At 42.5% G+C, this 21,543-nt stretch overlaps 2 long non-coding RNA genes across 3 annotated transcripts; both read right to left on the bottom strand.

The window, feature by feature from the left end:
* Positions 1 to 810: 810 nt before the first annotated feature.
* LOC102450965 (uncharacterized) lies at positions 811 to 19,512 on the bottom strand. 2 transcript variants are annotated; one of them, XR_012897892.2, is made up of 6 exons: positions 19,303 to 19,512; positions 8,988 to 9,129; positions 7,997 to 8,107; positions 6,188 to 6,372; positions 4,764 to 4,907; positions 811 to 1,061 (listed from the first exon to the last, which is right to left on the bottom strand). It is a non-coding gene; the product is annotated as an uncharacterized LOC102450965 (long non-coding RNA). The 2 variants fall into 2 exon arrangements; XR_012897894.2 differs by lacking the exons at positions 811 to 1,061; positions 4,764 to 4,907; positions 6,188 to 6,372 and adding an exon at positions 6,379 to 6,833.
* LOC149525679 (uncharacterized) lies at positions 14,070 to 17,508 on the bottom strand. Its single transcript, XR_016347935.1, has 2 exons — positions 15,950 to 17,508; positions 14,070 to 15,761 (listed from the first exon to the last, which is right to left on the bottom strand). It is a non-coding gene; the product is annotated as an uncharacterized LOC149525679 (long non-coding RNA).
* Positions 19,513 to 21,543: the final 2,031 nt, after the last annotated feature.

Here is a 21,543-nt window from a genome sequence, read left to right on the forward strand (position 1 = left end):
CTGTCCCAGTAGTCTGCATCTTCAGTGCGCTTCTGTGTCTCCGGCCCCTCCTCTGACCATTTGAGCATGCAGTGGCCTTCACAGTTCTCTCTCCTAAAATATTCTCTCTCTCATTCACACATACAATACATTTACACAACTGCAGCATGGGACAAAAGGGTATTTCTAGTCACTTTAACAACGTTACAAAGTCTTTCAACATTAAACTTCTTTTTATCTATTATAAGGCCTTGCCTAATATTAACATCACTATGTATTACAATATTCCAACCCTTTGCTTTAACATCAGAACATGCTAACATCAAACAGAGCTGGAGCTAAATTATCAAAGCTGCCTGGCCTGTCTGAGGCCTACATCTTGGCTACGTCTACACTGGCCCCTCTTCCGTAAGGGGCATGTAAATTTCAGCAGTCGTCGTAGGGAAATCCGCGGGGGATTTAAATATCCCCCGCGGCATTTAAATAAACATGGCCGCCGCTTTTTTCCGGCTTTTAAAAAAGCCGGAAAAGAGCGTCTAGACTGGCCCCAATCCTCCGGAAAAAGCGCCCTTTTCCGGAGGGTCTTATTCTTACTTTGAAGTAAGCTTTGAAGTAAGAATAAGACCCTCCGGAAAAGGGCGCTTTTTCCGGAGGATCGGGGCCAGTCTAGACGCTCTTTTCCGGCTTTTTTAAAAGCCGGAAAAAAGCGGCGGCCATGTTTATTTAAATGCCGCGGGGGATATTTAAATCCCCCGCGGATTTCCCTACGACGACTGCTGAAATTTACATGCCCCTTACGGAAGAGGGGCCAGTGTAGACGTAGCCCTTGTGTTTAAGTTTAATTCAACCCTTTTGCTATAACATACATTAATTATAACTAACTGACTTATTACCTACAAAATTACAAGGCTACACGTCCACATAGCAGGAGGCTTCCCTTACTCCTCATGAGGAGCAGGAATACTAACACCAATGAGGGTGCCCTTGGAATTTAATCTAGCAGGTCTATACTACACCTGCTAAATCAAATTTAGGAAGATCCACCGCAGCAGCAGCAATCTTCCGTGTAGCATAGTTGTGCCCTAAAGAACAGAAGATAGTTGTTACTAACTTTACATAACCAACTGTAAGTTTTGTATAACTGTCCCATCCCTAATCAGGACTTCTGTAAACCAGACCCTTCCTTCCTTTTGTTTCTCAGCTCCAGAACCATCACTTCATATATGCAAGCTGGATATGCACAGACACAAGAGATACAATGATTATCATTTAATCATTTCTGCCTGTGGTTGGATTTGACCTCAGAGTGCCTATGGATAGAACTCTGACTATAACAGTCTCAGAACCTCACATATCTGTATGATACAGAGATAGTTTTCAGATAGTTAGGCTCTGTCTCTACACATTCCACGATTTATCCATTAGGCATGTGAAACTTTGCACATCTAATTACAGATGTTTTCAAACATTTCAATTTTATTTCCCCCAATACCTGGTGCGAGCCAAGCACTCTGCAGAGACATGCCTCAAGTATTTGAGATCATGGTACAATGCTCTGAACCCTGGTTTAGTCTGTATCTGTAAGCAAAAAACTGTTGCCAGAACACATCATCTTTAAGAAAAGTTGCCTTTTTCCTCCCCCTCCAGGAGCTGCATCCCAGGAATCCCATTGTCCAATGACACCAAATTTGGATCACTGTAAATACCTCATATCTCCATTAGCCACATCAAATTTGAAAGCAACCACATGAACTGTACTGATTGTGGATCATTTAGAACAACTGAGGTTTACACAAAAAGCTATTCTTAATCTCAGCAATAGCACAATTGTCACTCTGCTGTAATGTCCAATGACTGCTTGGTGGGTGGTTCCTCCTTCACGGGATGAGGAAACCTGACCATGCCCAGTTATCTATACGGAGTTATCTCAACACAAGCCCTGCTTCCCTACTATTTGCTAGGGGGCCTTAAGTCTCTCCAGCTAGGGGATCAAAATGAAGGTCACAATCCCCTCCACACACACATATATTAAAGGATAGTCTGGGAAAGGGAGTATCTGTCTTACCCTGGATGTCCATATACTCTCCCCAGGGTTGGCTGCCTAGAATCATAGAATACTAGGACTAGAAGGGACCTCAAGAGGTCCCCTGCCCTCATGGCAGGACCCAGTACTGTCTAGAATATCCCTGATAAGACATTTATCTAACCTACTCTTAAATATCTCCAGAGATGGGGATTCCATAACCCCTCTAGGTAATTTATTCCAGTGTTTAACCACCCTGACAGTTAGGAACTTTTTCTAACCTAAACTTCCCTTGCTGCAGTTTAAGCCCATTGCTTCTTGTCCTATCCTCAGAGGCCAGGAAGAACAAGTTTTTTCCCGTCCTCCTTGTGACACCCTTTTACATACTTGAAAACTGCTATCATGTCCCCTCTCAGTCTTCTCTTCTCCAAACTAAACATGCCCAGTTCTTTCAGTCTTCTTTCATAGGTCATGTCTCTAGACCTTTAATCATTCTTGTTGCTCTTCTCTGAACCTTCTCCAATTTCTCCACGTCTTTCTTGAAATGTGGCGTCCAGAACTGGACACAATACTCCAACTGAGGCCTAATCAACAGGGAAAGACTGACTTCTCGTGTCTAGCTCATAAAGCATCTGTTAATGCATCCTAGAATCATTTTGGCTTTTTTTGTAACAGCATCACACTGTTGACTCATATTTAGCTTGTGGTCCACTATAACCCCTAGATCCCTTTCTGCCATATTCCTTCCTAGACAGTCGCTTCCCATTCTGTATGTGTGAAACTGATTCTTCCTTCCTAAGTGGAGCACTTTGCATTTGTCCTTATTAAACTTCATCCTGTTTACCTCAGACCATTTCTCCAATTTGTCCAGATCATTTTGAATTATGACCCTATCCTCCAAAGCAGTTGCAACCCCTCCAAGCTTTGTATCATCTGCAAACTTAATAAACGTACTCTCTATGCTGATAATCTAAATAGTTGATGAAGATATTGAACAGAAACTGGTACCAAAACAGACCCCTGTGGAACCTCAATTGTTACTCCTTATCCACAAGACTTGTTATCATATCAAAGAAAGCTATCAGATTGGTTTGACATGATTTGTTCTTTACAAATCTATGCTGGCTGTTCCTTATCACCTTATTATCTTCCAAGTGTTTGCAGATGATTTCCTTAATTACTTGCTCCATTATCTTTCCTGGCACAGAAGTTAAACTGACTGGTCTGTAGTTTCCTGGGTTGTTTTTATTTCCCTTTTTATAGATGGGCACTATATCTGCCCTTTTCCAATCTTCTGGAATCTCTCCTGTTTTCCATGATTTTCTAAAGAGGATAGCTAAAGGCTCAGATACCTCCTCTATCAGCTCTTTGAGTATTCTAGGATGCATTTCATCAGGCCCTGATTACTACAGACATCTAACTTTTCTAAGTTAATTTTAACTTTTTCTATTTTTATTTTATCTTCTAAATCTACTCCCTTCCCACTAGCATTCACTATGTCAGGCATTCTGTTTCCCTCTTGTCACTGAGCAATGGGTCTACCCTGTCCTTGGTCTTCCTCTTGCTTCTAATATATTTATAGAATGTCTTCTTCTTTCCTTTTATGCCTGTAGCTAGTTTGAGCTTGTTTTGTGCCTTTGCCTTTCTAATCTTGCCCCTGCATTCCTGTATTGTGTGTTTATATTCATTCTTTGTAATTTGTCCTAGTTTCCATTTTTTATATGACTCCTTTTTTATTTTTAGATCATACAAGATCTCCTGGTTGATCCAAGGTGGTCTTTTGCCATATTTTCTATCTATCCTATGCAGCAGAATAGCTTGCTTTTGGGCCCTTAACAATGTCCCTTTGAAAAACTGCCAACTCTCTTCAATTGTTTTTCCCCTCAGTCTTGCTTCCCATGGGACATTACCTACCAGCTCTCTGAGCTTACCAAAATCTGCCTTAATGAAATCCATTGTCTCTATTTTTGCCATTCTCCCTTCTACCATATCTTAGAATCATGAACTCTATGATTTCATGATCATTTTTCATCCAAGTTGCCTTCCGCTTTCAAATTCTCAACCAGTTCCTCTCTATTTGTTAAAATCAAATCTAGAACAGCTTCCCCCCTAGTAGCTTTTTCAACCTTCTGAAATAAAAAGTTGTCTCCAATGCAGTCCAAGAACTTATTGGATAGTCTGTGCTCCGCTGTGTTAGTTTCCCAACATATATCTGGATAGTTGAAGTCCCCCATCACCACCAAGTCCTGCACTTTGGATGATTTTGTTCGTTGTTTTAAAAAAAAGCTTCCTCCACCTCTTACGCCTGGGTAAGTGGCCTGTATTAGACCCCCTATCATGACATCACCCTTGGTTTTTTTTACCCCTTTTAGCCTAACTCAGAGACTCTCAACATGCCCGTCTCCTATGTCCATCTCCACCTCAGTCCAAGTGTGTACATTTTTAATAGATAAGGCCACACCTACTCCCTTTTTTCCCCGCCTGTCCTTCCTGAGTAAGCTGTACCCTTTTATACCAATATTCCAATCATGTGTATTATCCCACCAAGTCTCTGTGATGCCAACGATGTCATAGTTGTATTTATTTATTAGCACTTCCAGTTCTTCCTGCTTATTACCCATACTTCTTGCATTTGTATATTGGCATACTGATTTGATCTTGTCCCCCAGTTCTGCCTTATCCCTCCTTTTTCTCTGCTATTATAGCCCAAACTCCTTCCCATTTCCAACCCATCTCCCAGGTCTCCATGTTCTTCACTTACCTGTGGGCTTTGGTTACCTGTCCCCGTTGAATCTAGTTTAAAGTCCTCCTCACTAAGTTATCCAGTCTTTATCCAAATATGGTCTTCCCCTACCTCAAAAGGTGAATGCCATCCCTGCTTAGCAGTTCTTCCTGGAATAGCATCCTGTGGTAGAGGAAGCCAAAGCCCTCCTGGTGAGAGTTTCAAAAGTTCCCGTTACAGTTTCAAAAGTCACTCCAGTCTGAGAGTTACTACTGAGAACAGCCTCTTTCCATCTCTTTGGAACCTCCCTTCAGGTAGTTGGAGGTTGCTATCAAATCCCCCCTCACTCTTCTCTTCTGTAAACTAAACAAGCCCAAATCCCTCAGCTACTCCTTGTAAATCATGTGCTCCAGCCCCCTAATCATTTTTGTTGCTGTCTGCATACAGTAGTTTATAACTGGTATCTAAAGTTTAGCATGTACTTCAGGTCCTTTGGCGGAAAGATATTAAACAAGATTGTTATTTTTATTCCTAAGTGCTTCATCTCTGAAATAATATCAAAAGCTTTGGCAAATTCCACTTCTGAAGCATTAATCAGACATATATAGATGTTCAAAGGTGTCCCTTTCAGAAACGGCCATCAAACATTTCTCACTGTAAGGTGAGAACCTCTGTGGTCTAGGACTCTCTGGTATGGCAACATCAGGACCATGGACGTTGATGGACCAGAATACCCCAGCAGTAGACCTTGACAGCGAGAATGGAGCTAGCCGTGAAGTCAGCAGGGCAGAAGAGCCCATGGAGTACAATAACCCATAGCTGGTAGGGCAGGGAACCGTGTGTGTCGGTGGGAGCCCCCCAAGATTGGCAGGGTGAAACTCACAGGCCTATGGACCAAACAGGGCTGCCAGGGCCACTGGAGCTCACGAGGCAGCAAAACTGGTGTGGCTGCAGGAGCTCATGGAGCTGCCACAGTTGGAGGGTGTGGGGGGACAGAGGTGCCAGGTGGTTGGAGAGAGAATCCCAGTGGAAAATCTGATGCCCCACCCCAGATGTCCCCATTCTGGGAAACTCCCTTGTCTAGGACCAGTCAGTTCCCAAGGTGCCATACCCAGGAGGTCCAACCTGTACTTCAAAATATTTTCAAATCTAGATTACTACTGTCAGGATCTTAAATCTGTATTTATACTCCTATATTAAAATGGCCTAGTTTTCCAATGTTCTGTGTACTTGCATCTTCCACTAATGTATTTCAGTGATAAGTGACGTGATCCCCTAATAAATAAATTTACAAAATTTGATGAGCCAAAAGATTATATCTATGTGATTAAGTGCGCTTGTGCCACAGAGCACTGAAGCTATGTTACAATAGCACAGCAAATGTTCTCAGTCAGTCAGTGGGGGGTGTGAGGAAGGGAAAGAAAAGTATCACTCTAGCATAGTGGAAGAGAGGGGGAATTCACCTCTTTCTCCTCCTCTTCTACTGGCCATGATTTGCTCGTGGTTTCACGCTTACAAACCGAGACAATTCCAATGGCTCCTTTTTACACCACGCACACGGAGGAAAATCTCAGCTATTTCATCTGCTCATATCTCCAGTGATTTATTCCAATCAGATGTGCACAATTCCTGAGAACCTCATGAAGACCTGTAAAGAGCCACAGGTATCTAAAGAGTCATGGATTAAGTATCAGAGGATTAATTGAACTGCATTGAGTTCCAAAGGAGATGGACCACAGAACTTATTCAGTGAAAACAGGAAAGTTATGATTTCTGTCAGAAACAATTTTTAATCCCAACAAAACCCTATTTAATAACATGGCAAAGATACCATTAAAAAGGGAATATTATTAACTTTCAATAATTTCTAGAAATCAATATGGAATCTGTTTTGGCAAAAACACTGCAGTCTTCTACCAAGATAAACATTTTATGCAGTTATGTAAGCAATAAAAATAAAATGTTTTATACAATTTACCCAGAATGATTTATAAAGTATTAAAAAATAATTATCCAGAGTTCTTGACATGTACAGCAGCCAAAAATAACATTTAGTACAGCTGAAGATGGTGAGGTCATTTCTTGTATTGCATTCCCAACACTGACCACCTGCAGAGATGCAAAAATAGTCAAAAGTATTCATTTCCCAAATATAGACAGACTGAAAGATTCTCAGTCTCTTACATGATTTTATTTTGCCAAAGGAATGGAATTCAATACACATTTAATGTGCATTACAAGTAGTTGTTCCTATGCAAGATTCCCCCATACATTTATGAAGCTGATACTGTGTTTCCCTGGAACAACAGTGCCCTTATGCTAGTCTTCAGTATTATTTTCCAGCTAATCTAAACAATAACATTGGCATCGTCACTTAAAGTTGAAGTTTTGCTCTTACAAAGTGAGATGTGTCTTTGCCCCATCACAAACAATTATGCAAAAATAAAACAAAATTTTGACTTAGATAATATGTGATGGGAATGTAGCACATTTCTAGTTCTTCTGATTATCATCAGATAGGCTACGTCTACACTGGCCCCTTCTTTGGAAGGGGCATGCTAATTTTGAACTTGGGAATAGGGAAATCCGCGGGGGATTTAAATATCCCCCGCGGGATTTAAATAAACATAGCCGCCGCTTTTTTTCCGGCTTGGGGAAAAGCCGGAAAAAAGCGTCTAGACTGGCGCGATCCTCCGGAATAAAGCCCTTTTCCGGAGGATCTCTTATTCCTACTTTGAAGCAGGAATAAGAGATCCTCCGGAAAAGGGCTTTACTCCGGAGGATCACGCCAGTCTAGACGCTTTTTTCCGGCTTTTCCCCAAGCCGGAAAAAAAGCGGCGGCCATGTTTATTTAAATCCCCCGCGGATTTCCCTATTCCCAAGTTCAAAATTAGCATGCCCCTTCCGAAGAAGGGGCCAGTGTAGATGTAGCCATAATGTAATGCTGATCCAGAAATTAAACAAAGGCCAAAAGCAGATTTCACAATAGATATAATAGTTATATGTTTAAATGAGTCATGACCCAAAAGTCATTATTTCAGAAATTGTCCAGAAACCTAATTTAGGTGGAAGGAGTCCTCTATATCAGAGTGGCTATTTAGCTACTGGAAACACTTATACGAAATTACTGATTGGTTCTAAACCCACAAAAAAGATACAACAAATAATAATTTTACACTTGTATCTTCCATTTGAAGCTCTCAGTGTACTTTATAAACATTAAACCTCAAAACACTCATTAAAGTAAGTAATGGTAATAAATAATAGTATACCAATTTTTAAAAGACGTCTCAAGTGACTTGTCCAAGGTTCCACGGTATTAAGGGTCAGAACCAGAAACACAACTTGTGAGTGAAGATTTGCAGATCCTTCCTTTAATCTTTCTAGACATAAAAATCAACAGAAGATCACTAGTGATGAATCTGGCCTAGTGAGAACTGTCATGTATTGTTTGATGCTATTTTGCTTTGAGAGTAATCTGAAAGATAAGATGTTTTATGCAGCAAAAGAAAACCAAATATTGTTGCATTCTATATGACTTTACACATGTGGTTTGAATCTGCCTATGGTCAATGGATTACTTGTCATAGTATTAATATTTTCAAATACTACAATACAGTAAGAAATAAAAACTAAAATACTGAGATCATTTCCCCCTTTTCATAGTTAGTCCTATTCATTACTTCTTCAGCCCATGTGTATCAACATTTTCCTTTCTTTGGTCTAAGCTATTCTATCATCTTCTGGGTAACCAAGAATCATACAAAATTCAGTACAAATATTGGGGAGAAACTCTACAGTTGTTTTACTTTCTACTCATCAGATTTTTTGTTTTTGTTTTTTTTCCTGGAGGACAAAGCCAAATTTTTTATCCCAAACTATTTTAAATTTAAAAAAAAATGCAGATTCAGATTGATCAAAATATTTCGTGAATTTGTATTGTATTCACCAAATTGTTTTCAGTAAAAACAACTACATAAAATCAGAAAAAATAAAATTTATTTAAAAAAATGTCAAAACAAAAATATTTCAGGTGAAATGAACCATTTAATTTTTCAGCACAGAGAAGGAGCACAAAACACTATAGTCTCTAACTTTTTACCCTGAAGTTTCCCCAAAGTCCTACACAGACTCAAACCCTTTCAGACTGGCATACACTATCTGAAGGCTAGGGCTGCTGTCATCTAACAATGGCAAAAAATCACAGAATAATTTTTTTCTAACACTGAACTTCTTTAATGTAGTAAAGAAAACAATAGTCACCCATAAACTACTCCAGAGGTGGCCAACCCATGGCTCTCAAGCCGCATCTGGCTCTTTGATTAAAGAAATGCAGTTCCTGCTGGTTCTGAGCCACACACCGGTACTGCTTACAGCTGGCTGCTCTGAGCATGCGTCCCAGTGCCTGGAGGGAGAAGTGCGTGACAGCAGCTCTGGGACCCAGGCATTAGGGTAGAGCGGGGAGGGGGAGAGGCATTGGGTTATAGCAGGACGGCTGAGGGTGCCTGGCTCTGCGGGAGGGAGGGGGATTCGGTTAGAGCGGGAGGGGGGAGGGGGGAGAGGCTGAAGCACCTTAAACTCAAAGTCTTCGTGGATGCAGAATAAGGCAGCCAACAAACACAGATGTCATTTAAATTCCAGGGCAAAAAAAGAATCCACATGTACCTGGTTTACACTGTGGGGTTTTTTGGGTCAGGACCCCTACAAATACAGCACCATGACATTTTATATTTAAATAGGATTTAAAAAATAATACATTTCATTATTTCACCTATGACTGTGAAATTGACCAAAATGGACAGTGCATTTGATAAGGTCTTAGCTATGTCCAAAGGAAATGAAAAAAAACAGCAGCAGCATTCCTTTGTAAAAGGGTTGGACAAAGCTCAAATTGGCTAGCAAGATCCACTGGTGAAGCTTAAAATTTTCTGGCTGCCTAAATGCAAGTTTTGGCACTTGAACTTGTCTGCAATTTGGCAGCATTTGTACTTTTAAAAAATATTACTGTATTAAACACAGAGGTCATCGAGTTCAAACCCCTGCTGAAAGCATGACCAAACTCAACTAAATCCTAGCCAGGGCTTTGTAAGTCAGGACTTAACCTCTAGGGATGGAGATTCCACCACCTCCTTAGGTAACCCATTTCAGTGCTTCACCACCCACCTAGTGAAATAGTTTTTCCTAATATCCAACCTAGACCTTCCTCACTGTAACTTGAGACCATTGCTCCTCATTCTGTCATCTGTCACCACTGAGAACAGTCTCTTTCCATCTTTTTGGAACTTTTAGTTGAAGGCTGCTATCAAATCCCCCTTTTTCTTTTTTTCTGTAGACTAAACAAGCCCAAATCCCTTTGCCTCACCTCATAAGTTATGTGTTCCTGTCCCCTAATCATTTTTGTTGCCCTCTGCTGCACTCTCTCCAATATGTCCACATCCTTTCCGTAATGGGGGGCCCAGGACTGGACACAGTATTCCAGTGCCAAATAAAGGGGAATAATCACTTCTTTAGATCTGCTGGAAATGCTCCTATTAATGCACCCCAATATGCTATTAGTCTTCTTGGCTACAAAGACACACAGTTGACTCATATCCAGTTTCTCAGGTCCTTTTCTGCAGAACCACTGCTTAGCAAGTCAGTCCCCAGACTGCAACAGTGTTTGAGATTCTTCTGTCTTGTATTTTATGAAACTCAAGGGTTTCTGAATAAATATGCTAACATAAATATCAGTGGTTCACACATAGTATGCTGATGTTGAAATTCAGGTATTTAGTTTACACATAAATTGTGGTGTTTGAGAGAACAAAAAAGCCAGGCCATAAAGCAATTTCTTTTGGTTGACACACACTGATTAGTGACTGAATGATGTATCTGACTTACAACCAGGAAAGTATAGTGCAGGAAATACCAGAACTAGAGGCCTGAATCTGTGACTGAATGGAGAGAGAACTTCAAAAGAATCATGAGCTGGTTTTATGGAGACACAAGAAAAAATATCAAAGACACAAGAAGATCATAGAGGTAGGAATCAATTGAAGACTGAGAAAAAAGTAAAAAAGTCTCCCTACCAGGAATGTGTCAGGAACACAGATAATCCAATAATTTTAAATGGCAAAGGAGAGCAATAGAGACATGAAGTCATGTCAAGGTCTTTGGAGGTCCTGTTAAGAAATCTCCATAATGTATTATTGTATACCAAGAACTTAATATTAACAAAATCTAAAACTGAAGACTGAGGCATATGAAGTCACAAGCCCTTTTCTGCTTGATATTTTATAATTGCTTGCATTCATTTGGGGGGCGGGGACCAAAACAGCATAGGAATATTATTTACTTTATCTGGTGGCATGTGCCAGTAAAGTCACTACCATCCTGAATCTGGCTTAAATGGTCCAATGGGCTTGGTGTCCTTTGCCCATTTTTTTTTAAAGTCTAGTTCATTTATGCTCAGCAGAGAAAGAAATGCTGCAACTGATAGTGTGGTAAAAAAATTGGACAACAGTTACCACTGGTGTGACAGGCTAGACATGGAAATCTTTGATTGAACCGTCAGAGGTATGCCAGGTTTAATTTTAATAATGTAACATCTGAAGCAAATATTATTCTCATAACAGGGTGGGCTCCACTTAAAATGCTACAACTGCACTGTAACACCATTGTATTGCTTTGATGTGGGTACTAACTATGTCTATGGGAGGAATTCTCCCATCAGTGTGGGTAATCCACCTTCCTGAGGCCATGTCTTCACTCTGAGAAATATCGACTGGAGTTTGATCTTCTGGAGTTCTATTTAGTGGGTCTAGTAAAGACCCACTGAATTGAACTCCATGGGCGCCCTCATCAGCAGCGGGTACTTCTGCTCCTGTGAGGAGTAAGGGAAGCACTCCTGTTGGTCTCCTGCTGTGGGGACGGTGGGGAAACTTGAATCAAGGTACCTTGATTCCAGCTAGGTAATCAGATGCGTAAATAAGGTGACGCGCTCAAGTGTGCAGCTCCAACAAGAGCGGTTTGAATTGCTGCAAAAGACAACAGGGGAATATTTAAAGAATGAGCAAGGACCTATTTAAAGATCTGTCAGGAACTCAGAGACGGGAAGCTATTTTAGAGAGCTGTTGATGGGCTATTTAAAGGGAAATTAAGGATTTACAGGAGTGTCAGCCAACGGTCAGGGCAGTGAGTCCCTTATGACCGGCTGAAGTTCTTTTAAATTGTGCTTGGTTCTGTTACAGCAACTGAAGGAGTCAGGTTAAAGCTTAAACAGTTACTATTTTATTGTTACAGGGTAAACTTAGTTGTTAAATGCTACTACTGTGTTACAGATAACACAGACACTACAAAGGACAGGACAGAAATTACACTAATAAGTCACTTACAGGTACCATGAAACCCTTTGGTTCTCTGAGCTCTTATTAAATGCATGCAAAATAGACACATAGCAGGTATATATTCTCACCCCTGCGTTCCAGACTTGGCGTGGCCAGCGTCTTTCTCTCAATCCCTCGGGAAGAAGTAGGGCGAGGTTGGGCGTCCCACAGACCTCGGGAGACAATCAATACCTGCCAGCAGGTATAGATGATTGGAGCTCAAATGGGGTGGGCTGCTGAACCTCTTTTATACCCCTTGGGTCATGTAGGCTTCTTCCTGGGCTCAAGTGGCCAATTAGGAAAAATGGCTTTGAATGCCAAGTTTCCCACGAAGGGTGCAAAGCATAATTCACACCTGGGAAAATGCAGACAATGGGCACCTCTGGTATGTGATGGGCGAAGATTCCTCTCTGGGACAGTGCAGGCGTGTCAATTACTGGTACTAGCCATCAGGGCGACGGGAGGCCCCGGGTCGTCAGCTAGCCCATTTACTGTCTGGTTTCTGTTTATGGTAGAGTCAGGGACAGGCAGCAAACCTGTGTTCCCAGGGCATCAAAGGCTGACTGCCTTTCTCTTGCTCTCTGGGGGGGGGGGGGACAAGATGGGGTGTGTGGAAAAACAAGATGGGGTTTGTGTCTGGCTACATTCCACCCCCTTGACACGCCTCACTATGTCCCAGAACGCAAGATGGCGGTGATGCCAGCACCCTTTGCCCTCCTTGGAGGAAGCTAAAATCGCCCTATCAGCAGGGTCTGATCAGATAATTTGGATCCAGGGATTGATTAGGATCACTTCCCAACGCCATATACCAGATTTGTGCAGAGGAGGTAGCAGTGTACACAAAATGCCTAACAATACATAGAAGCATGCAGCAAGCAATTACAACAAGTAAAATGGTTAATATAGTATTTATAATAGAGTGAAGGAAGGGAGTTAACGAAAGTCCTAGGTGTTGGGCTAGACAATCTAGCCTTGAGGCTTTACATTTTTAGTTACAGCATGTCTTATCCCATACCGTTTGTTGCCACTTCCCTTGCCTTCCGCCCAGAGTTATTTAGAGGATTGCGGTAGTCGCTGTCATCGAACCATACCGGTCCCCATCGGAAGATGTCACTCTTGTTTCACCAGTCATTTGGGCTGAGAGGGACAAACTCGATTCCCAGTCCAGTAGAGGAGTCAAGTAAGGTGTTCTGGTACAGAAGTAGCAGTTGGGATGAGGAAGAAGACCATGGCGAGTTGGAGTACCATGTCTTATTTCAATAGTCTGTAACTAACAACAGTGGTTGCAAGCGCTACAACAGCAAGCGATATATATATATAAAAAGTTCATGGTGGTTTCCCGGATCCACACCAGCATTGGGAGGGATCCATCCCACTGGAGCACTGTTCAGGGCTATTGCCTCAGTTTCCTGTGATAAAACATAAGGTTCGCCGGTCTTGGATACAATCCAAGCCTCAGTAATGGTTATTGGTGTTAGCCCAGACTCCCTTTCACCTGTAGGAGTGCAGTAAATGGGTTTGTGTTCCCAAACTGGGGTGTTGGGACAAGGTCTATTAAGTGGTTTAGTCCCATGATCGTAGACAACCCTGTTGTCCATCGGGTTGGGTAAGCAAAACCAATTTTTGAAACAATTTTTACTTCAGTTAAAACATACTCCCACCCTTGCTTACTGCTGGGCGGTGGACCAATATACTCTACTTGCCAGGTTGCCCATAGTATTTTTCTATCTTTTAGCCTGGCAAATCATTGCCTTTCTGTTATATGTTTTCTGAGTTTAGCACATAGGGTGCAAGCTTGTACCAGAGCTCTGGCTTGTTTGTGGGTGATAGGCCACCCCCTGGCATGTGCCTGCCGCACCAGCTCTCTGTGTGTCCCAAGGTTTTATGTAGCCAAATGTACAGGCGTTCCCAATCCACCTGGGCAGCAAAAATTTGTACTGCTGCATCTGCTAGGTTATTTAGCTATGCAGCTAGAGTATTATTATTATTTTTTTTGACACATGACTTATGCTTAAGGCATGTGGGGTTGCATGCTGGTATATCCATTTCCAATATTCCAATCTCCAAACAGGCTTTCCTATTTCCCAGTTATTATTCTTCCAATTAGTTATCCACTGGGTGGCTCCAGCCCATACAGCATAGGAGTTAGTGTAGATGGTACTGGCCCCTGCCTCACAAGCTAATTGATTGCTGCCAGCTCTGCAAGCTGAGCTGTTCCTTCTATGTTTGTGGACAGGGGTGCAGTGGATGTGTCTGCTGAAACAGCAACAGCCTTCCCTGTCCACTTTCCTTTGAAATAACCAGGCAGCCTGTATTTACATATAATGTTGAATTTAAAAGCAAGCCAAAAGTGTTATCAACTCAGCCTTGAAAGAGACAGTTAAGTTTTAAAGCTTGAGTTTTTAAACTAATAAGTTGGTTTCTAGAAAGTTAAATGTCCTTAAGAGTTGAATGCCCAACAGAAGCACTAACTAATTTGTGCCTTGTCTATTTGCAATTTTAAGCAAGAGGACATTATCCAAAACAAAATAAAACTAGTTAATTTGAAATAAACAAGGTGTCATTTTTAAAACAAGATTTCCCTTCACATATTACAACCATCACTTAATTCCTTCCACACTCCCATGGAGTCCACCTTTTATCTTCACATTCCCTCAAATCACTTGCTTTGTTCTTTCAAAAATGTTTCTCATTCCTAGTAACTTTCCAATGTCTGACTTTCCTTATTCCTTCAACTATGCCTATAGGGCTCCAAACTTTTTGCCTTCCCCTTCTTATGGTCCATCCTAATTCCTGCTAAATGACTTTTTACAATGACACATGTTTGTCTACTATTAATTTGGTAAGGAGGGTGAGCTTGTTCACTAAGCCTCATACCTCCTTGTCCTTTTCTTAAACATATTCCTGAAGGAAGAAAAACAAAAAATAAATCTGAGTTGCTTTAACTCTCAGCACCCATCCTTAAGGGAATCTAGCTCGTTTGGGTACTGAGGGACATGCATTTCTACCTCTCCACTTCTGCAGCAGAGGCTTTTACATTTTTCCAGTTTCATATTTGTATTCTTATATTCAGACAATTTTGAAGAACACCTCATTACAGAGTTTCCATAGAAGTTAAGCTGCAGCTGTTTCCCTCTTCATTGGAGTTGAGGGTTTACATATGCACAAGTAGTTAGCCAATTTGCCTTGTAGGTCTGAAATTGTATGGACAAGCAGTTAACACTTGATCAGACCAAGGGCTATGCCAGAACCTTTGCAAGATTTTGTTCAAAAGGGGTAACATCTTTTACAAATGCCAATTGTCTCAGTCTTCTCTCTGCCTTCTTAAAAGACTGCTTACATTTAAACCTTTTCTAGTATACCCAACCTCCTATTGGGACTAAAATAGCAATACCAATACCTCCTTTTTCTTTCTTTCTGGAGGGTTACAATTTGAACTTTCTGATCTCAGCTAGTTTGCTAATCAAACTTAGCTATTACCTGCAAAGCTTCTTTGTGCTGCCAGCTAGGGCATTTGCACCACAAAGGAAATCACAACCTGTTGTGGCTCCTGGAGCTTTCACAGCATTTTAGTTTGTTTGCAGTTTTTACTCATTCTATAGTTTACAGGAAAATGTGCAATCTTTGTTTACAACACTACTTAGCCACATTAAACTTTGCATATAGTGTAACTCTTTCTTTATGCTTACAGTTTTCCTGTACTTTCATTAAACAACTTGGACTAAAAGTAAACCAAACCAATCTGTTTTAAACCTACAAACAAACAAGATTATTGGACCTTAAAACTTCATTTATTTACACTATATATATATATATATATATATATATCTACACAGAGATACACATACATTCTCTTTGAACCTTTCTTACACTATTTCTACATAGCTGTACAACAATTACATTCCCTTTTTATTCATTGGGGTAGTTCAGTTCCAATAGAACCCCCTCCCTTTAGAGTTCTTTTAGCAGTCTCTCTAATCAAATGTACAGATTTGAGTCAAATTTGCCTGGGTTATTTACAGACATTCCTTTGGAAAAAGGGCCCATTTTTCCTTCAGAATGACTGTAAAGAAACCACAATTTTCTATCTACACCATTTTAGCATTTGCACAACTGCTCAATTCTCTCCATTCTCTGCAGAGTTTAACTTCTCTGTTTCTCTTTTCTTAAAACACTTTCTTATCTCTAAAATAAAAACTGGCCTTGTTTCAGATATTACTCTTGTAAGTATGTTTTAAGGTTTTAGATTCCCAGTACTTACTGCCTTTTTCTCAGTTCTATAACAAGGCTTTCAATCTTATCTGTTACCTGCCTGCTTGTCTGGGCCTGATCCTGTTTTCCTTGCTAAATGGAAAGTGTCTCCTTTCCACAGACTCAGGCTTTGTCCCATTCTTTAGCTTACAGGCAGTTCTATACTTACAGAACTGTACCCACAACTCCTCAGGATTTCCCCAATCCTTTTCTAACATTTCTCTATCCCATTTTGGGTTGCCCCAACCTTCCTGGGCAAACCCTTTCTCTATACCACTAAAATCCATGTCTATCATGACAGGCTTCATGTTGCTGTATGTGAACCAATAGCACAATCCTGCCGACTACGCCAATTCTGTCAGCCAACGGTCAGGGCAGTGAGTCCCTTATGACCGGCTGAAGTTCTTTTAAATTGTGCTTGGTTCTGTTACAGCAACTGAAGGAGTCAGGTTAAAGCTTAAACAGTTACTATTTTATTGTTACAGGGTAAACTTAGTTGTTAAATGCTACTACTGTGTTACAGATAACACAGACACTACAAAGGACAGGACAGAAATTACACTAATAAGTCACTTACAGGTACCATGAAACCCTTTGGTTCTCTGAGCTCTTATTAAATGCATGCAAAATAGACACATAGCAGGTATATATTCTCACCCCTGCGTTCCAGACTTGGCGTGGCCAGCGTCTTTCTCTCAATCCCTCGGGAAGAAGTAGGGCGAGGTTGGGCGTCCCACAGACCTCGGGAGACAATCAATACCTGCCAGCAGGTATAGATGATTGGAGCTCAAATGGGGTGGGCTGCTGAACCTCTTTTATACCCCTTGGGTCATGTAGGCTTCTTCCTGGGCTCAAGTGGCCAATTAGGAAAAATGGCTTTGAATGCCAAGTTTCCCACGAAGGGTGCAAAGCATAATTCACACCTGGGAAAATGCAGACAATGGGCACCTCTGGTATGTGATGGGCGAAGATTCCTCTCTGGGACAGTGCAGGCGTGTCAATTACTGGTACTAGCCATCAGGGCGACGGGAGGCCCCGGGTCGTCAGCTAGCCCATTTACTGTCTGGTTTCTGTTTATGGTAGAGTCAGGGACAGGCAGCAAACCTGTGTTCCCAGGGCATCAAAGGCTGACTGCCTTTCTCTTGCTCTCTGGGGGGGGGGGGGACAAGATGGGGTTTGTGGAAAAACAAGATGGGGTTTGTGTCTGGCTACAAGGAGGTATCTCACATTGCTGCTGGTTTCCATGCAGCAGTGCTCCCACAGAGACAGCCCACATCTCCCTCCTGGGCAGGTAAGGTTACCCGGCCCCAGCTCCTTCCCTCCATGTTCTCCTCCACCCCCCAGAAGATGCCAGATCAAGGGAGGATGAGAAGCTGACAAGTGCACCTGATCCAATTTTTCTCATTAGACCTCTACTTTTCCCTTCCCCAACCAATGCTCACAACTGTTCTCCATTACCTTATATCTCATCTCCATTTATCCCCCTTCCCTCACTGCAGCCCCAGTCCTTCCCCACATAGTCTTCTGATCCCTAACTTCCCTTCTCCTTCCAGTGTTTGCATGTGTAATTTCTTTTAAAACATTGTTTTAGGACTTTCTTAATATTCTGCTATACTCAAAATTACATTTCCTCAAAATACAAAACCTCTTTAGCAGAGGCAGACTGTAAAAACATGCCTCTTATTTCAGATTTCTACTCACAGTAGGGCTTGAATTCATAATGCCTGAGCGATGATCAGGCTGAATAGACACAACATTGCTGCGGAGTAGTGGTTCTCAACCTATTTACTATGGTGAGCCACATATGCATCTCTCTGTGTTATGTGGGACACATACACACACACACACACACAATATATATATACACACACACTACCTCTATGGACCTGAAGATATTGCATGTGTTGCAGTTGTGAGCTGACATGGGCACAAGCAGTCTGATCTGCAGGTTGAGAACCACTTCCCCAGAGCACCACACTTGCTATGAGTAAAGCTGGCTTGCAGTCCTCTTTGGCACTTTCAATGCACATGCTCACTGTAGACCTAACCCTAATCCTTTAATTACATATATTTTATATTCACAATATGTTACATTACTAATCCTCTTCTGGTTTCAGTTTTTACTTCTTGTGAAGTGGAACAGATTCACTTCTGCTCTGATGTGATGTAACTGAACTGTCTGGGCCTCACTCATAGATGCTAAAAGTAAATCCTTTTGCTGAAGTAAAGAAGTTTAATATTCAGTGTATAAAAAGTGATTGGCATAACCTCCTCCAGCCTTAACAGATTAGTCTATTGTGTCAGTGCACAATTTACAGTAGAAAGTAATTTAAAAAACACCTCCTAAGAATATACATTCCCCCACTTCGGAAGAGGGAGGATGGATAAAATAGTACATGTAAAAAATTTAAGTTAATTTCATCCTCCTGTAAATAATTACCATAGCTAGAGTTGCATATCTTGATTCCACTGTCTACTTTAGAGTAGACTTGGCCAAAGAGGAGGTAGCAAGGTTGATGGAAGAATTCTTCCATCGACCTACTGCTGCCTGCATAGGGATTTAGGTCAGGCTAACTACACTGCTCAGGGTGCATATGGATTTTTTCCATGCCTGAGCAACATAGTTACATCAACCTAATTTTCTGAAGTAGACAGGGCCTTGACCTCTCTCCATTGTACTTCCAGTGCTTTTTAACTACTCTCTCAGCTAACCAATAATTAGCTCTTTAGCCCCTCTCTTCCCCAGTACAATTAGGTAATTAACTATTCTATTTCCCCTGGGGGGGGGGGGGGAAAGAGTGAGAGAGAGGAGAATAATGAACATTTAAGTAATCAGAGTTGCCAACCCAGCCACTAGCTCTCAGCATCCAGTTACAAATCTCTTGAATAGATCTGAAGTCAGAACAAGATAGCTTGTACAGTTCTTTTCACAGCACAGAACACAGAGCTAACATTACAATTACCTTCTCACCAGTTGCTCTGCAGGTGCTACTTTTGAGACCAACTCTTGGGGATGAGATGAACAGGGAAACGGGGCAGCACCTTCCATTCCTGTCATGGCCCATAGTCATGGACTTGAGATTTCATGAGCTTTCGTGGGCACAACCCATTTCTTCAGATGACTGGAGTGTTGGAAGTCCAGAACCAAGAATAAATAGGGGGGAGGGAATTGAAGGGGAGGAAGAAAAGAAGACAGTGAGAAGATAAGCTTCAGAGGGCTAGCCCAGTGAGTCTGTAACAGGAAAAACTTAAACAAGAAACAATCTAGTAACATCTCAAAGATTAAATAGTTACAAGAGGCTGATAAGAACCATTAGTAAGCACTTTGAAAGGAAAATGACCAACACCAGATTCTCAACAGACATCAAGAACCATTAGCACCTTCATTGTTTGGTTGGTTGGTTGATAATGCATGAGCCATCCAATAACAAAAACTTTCAGGATATATATAGAGCATTCTTAAAACTGAAATATACACCTGGAGAAGTGAAAAACAGATTGGGAGAGGCAAAAAAGTATCCAGACACGAACTCCTTCAAGACAGGCCCAAAAGAGAAAACAACAGAATTCCACTTATTACCTACAGTCCACAACTTAAACCCCTCCAACGCATTATCAAAAATATACAACCGATCCTAGAAAATGACTCCTCACTCTCAGAGACCTTGGGGGAAAGGCCAATTCTGGCTTACAGACAACCCCCTAACCTGAAACAAATTCTTTCCAGTACAGGCAGTCCCCGACTTACGCGGATCCGACTTATGTCGGATCCGCACTTACGAACGGGGCTTTTCTCGCCCCGGAGTTCACGGGCGGCGGGACCGCCCAGAGCGCAGCGGTCCCACCACCGCGTCCTCCGGGGCGAAAAAAGCTGCTCCGGGTCTCCCTGGTGTGCACAGCAGGGAGACCCGAGCAAAACCGCAAAGGCGGCGGGACCCCACTGCCCGAGTGGCTTTGCTTCTTTGCCCCGGAGCAAAGCCGCACAGGCGGCGGGGTCCCCCACCTCTGCGGCTTTGCTCCTCTCCCCCCCAGCACAGCAGGGAGACCCGAGCAAAGCCGCACAGACGGCGGGGTCCCCCGCCTCTGCGGCTTTGCTCCTGTCTCCCTGCTCTACACAGCAGGGAGACAGGAGCAAAGCCGCAGAGGCGGGGGACCCCGCCGCCTCTGCGGCTTTGCTCCGGGGCAAAGGAGCAAAGCCGCACGGGCAGCGGGGTCCCGCCGCCTGTGCGGCTTTGCTCAGGTCTCCCTGCTGCGCTGGGGGGGATTCCCCCAGCACAGCAGGGAGACAGGAGCAAAGCCACAGAGGCGGCGGGACCTCTGCGCCTCCGCGGCTTTGCTCGGGTCTCCCTGGTCTTCTGGGAGGGGAGGGGGCGCAGCTAGTGCGCCCCCCCCCGCCCAGCAGACCAGGCTTTTGTTGCGGGACGCCTGGGGTAGAGCAGATGGGGTGCTGCCGGGTTGGTCCTGCGGGGATCTACCCGGCAGTGCCCCAGCTGTTCTGTCCCAGGAGTCCAAATTCAGCCGCTGTTGAAACTGATCAGCGGCTGATTCCAGGAAGCCGGGGGCAGAGCAACTCTGCCTAGGGCTTCCTGTAGTTAGCCGCTGATCAGTTTCAGCAGCGGCTGAATCTGGAGCCAGTTCCGACTTACATACAAATTCAACTTAAGAACAAACCTATAGTCCCTATCTTGTATGTAACCCGGGGACTGCCTGTAACGATCAAATGCCAGCAATGCCTCACTGCAATGCATATCGGCCAAACTGGACAGTCTCTACGGGAAAGAATTAATGGACACAAATCAGATATTCGAAAAAGGCAACACACAAAAACTTGTTGGAGAACACTTTAAACTTCCTGTCAAGTATCAGAGGGGTAGCCGTGTTAGTCTGAATCTGCAAAAGCGATGAGGAGTCCTGTGGCACCTTATAGACTAACTGAAGTGTAGGAGCATAAGCTTTCGTGGGCAAAGACCCACTCCGTCAGATGCATGCATCTGACGGAGTGGGTCTTTGCCCACAAAAGCTTATGCTCCTACACTTCAGTTAGTCTATAAGGTGCCACAAGACTCCTCATCTCTTTTAAATTTCCTGGACACTCATTAATGGATATCCAAGTTGCTATTTTATTTCAGACCAATTCCACAGTCAGATACTGAGAAGGATTGGAGCTTAACTTTATTCACAAGTTTAATTATTATGCCTATGGT

This window comes from Pelodiscus sinensis, chromosome 1 (assembly GCF_052426305.1).
Source record: "Pelodiscus sinensis isolate ZL-2025 chromosome 1, ASM5242630v1, whole genome shotgun sequence".
Taxonomy (NCBI): Eukaryota; Metazoa; Chordata; order Testudines; family Trionychidae; genus Pelodiscus; species Pelodiscus sinensis.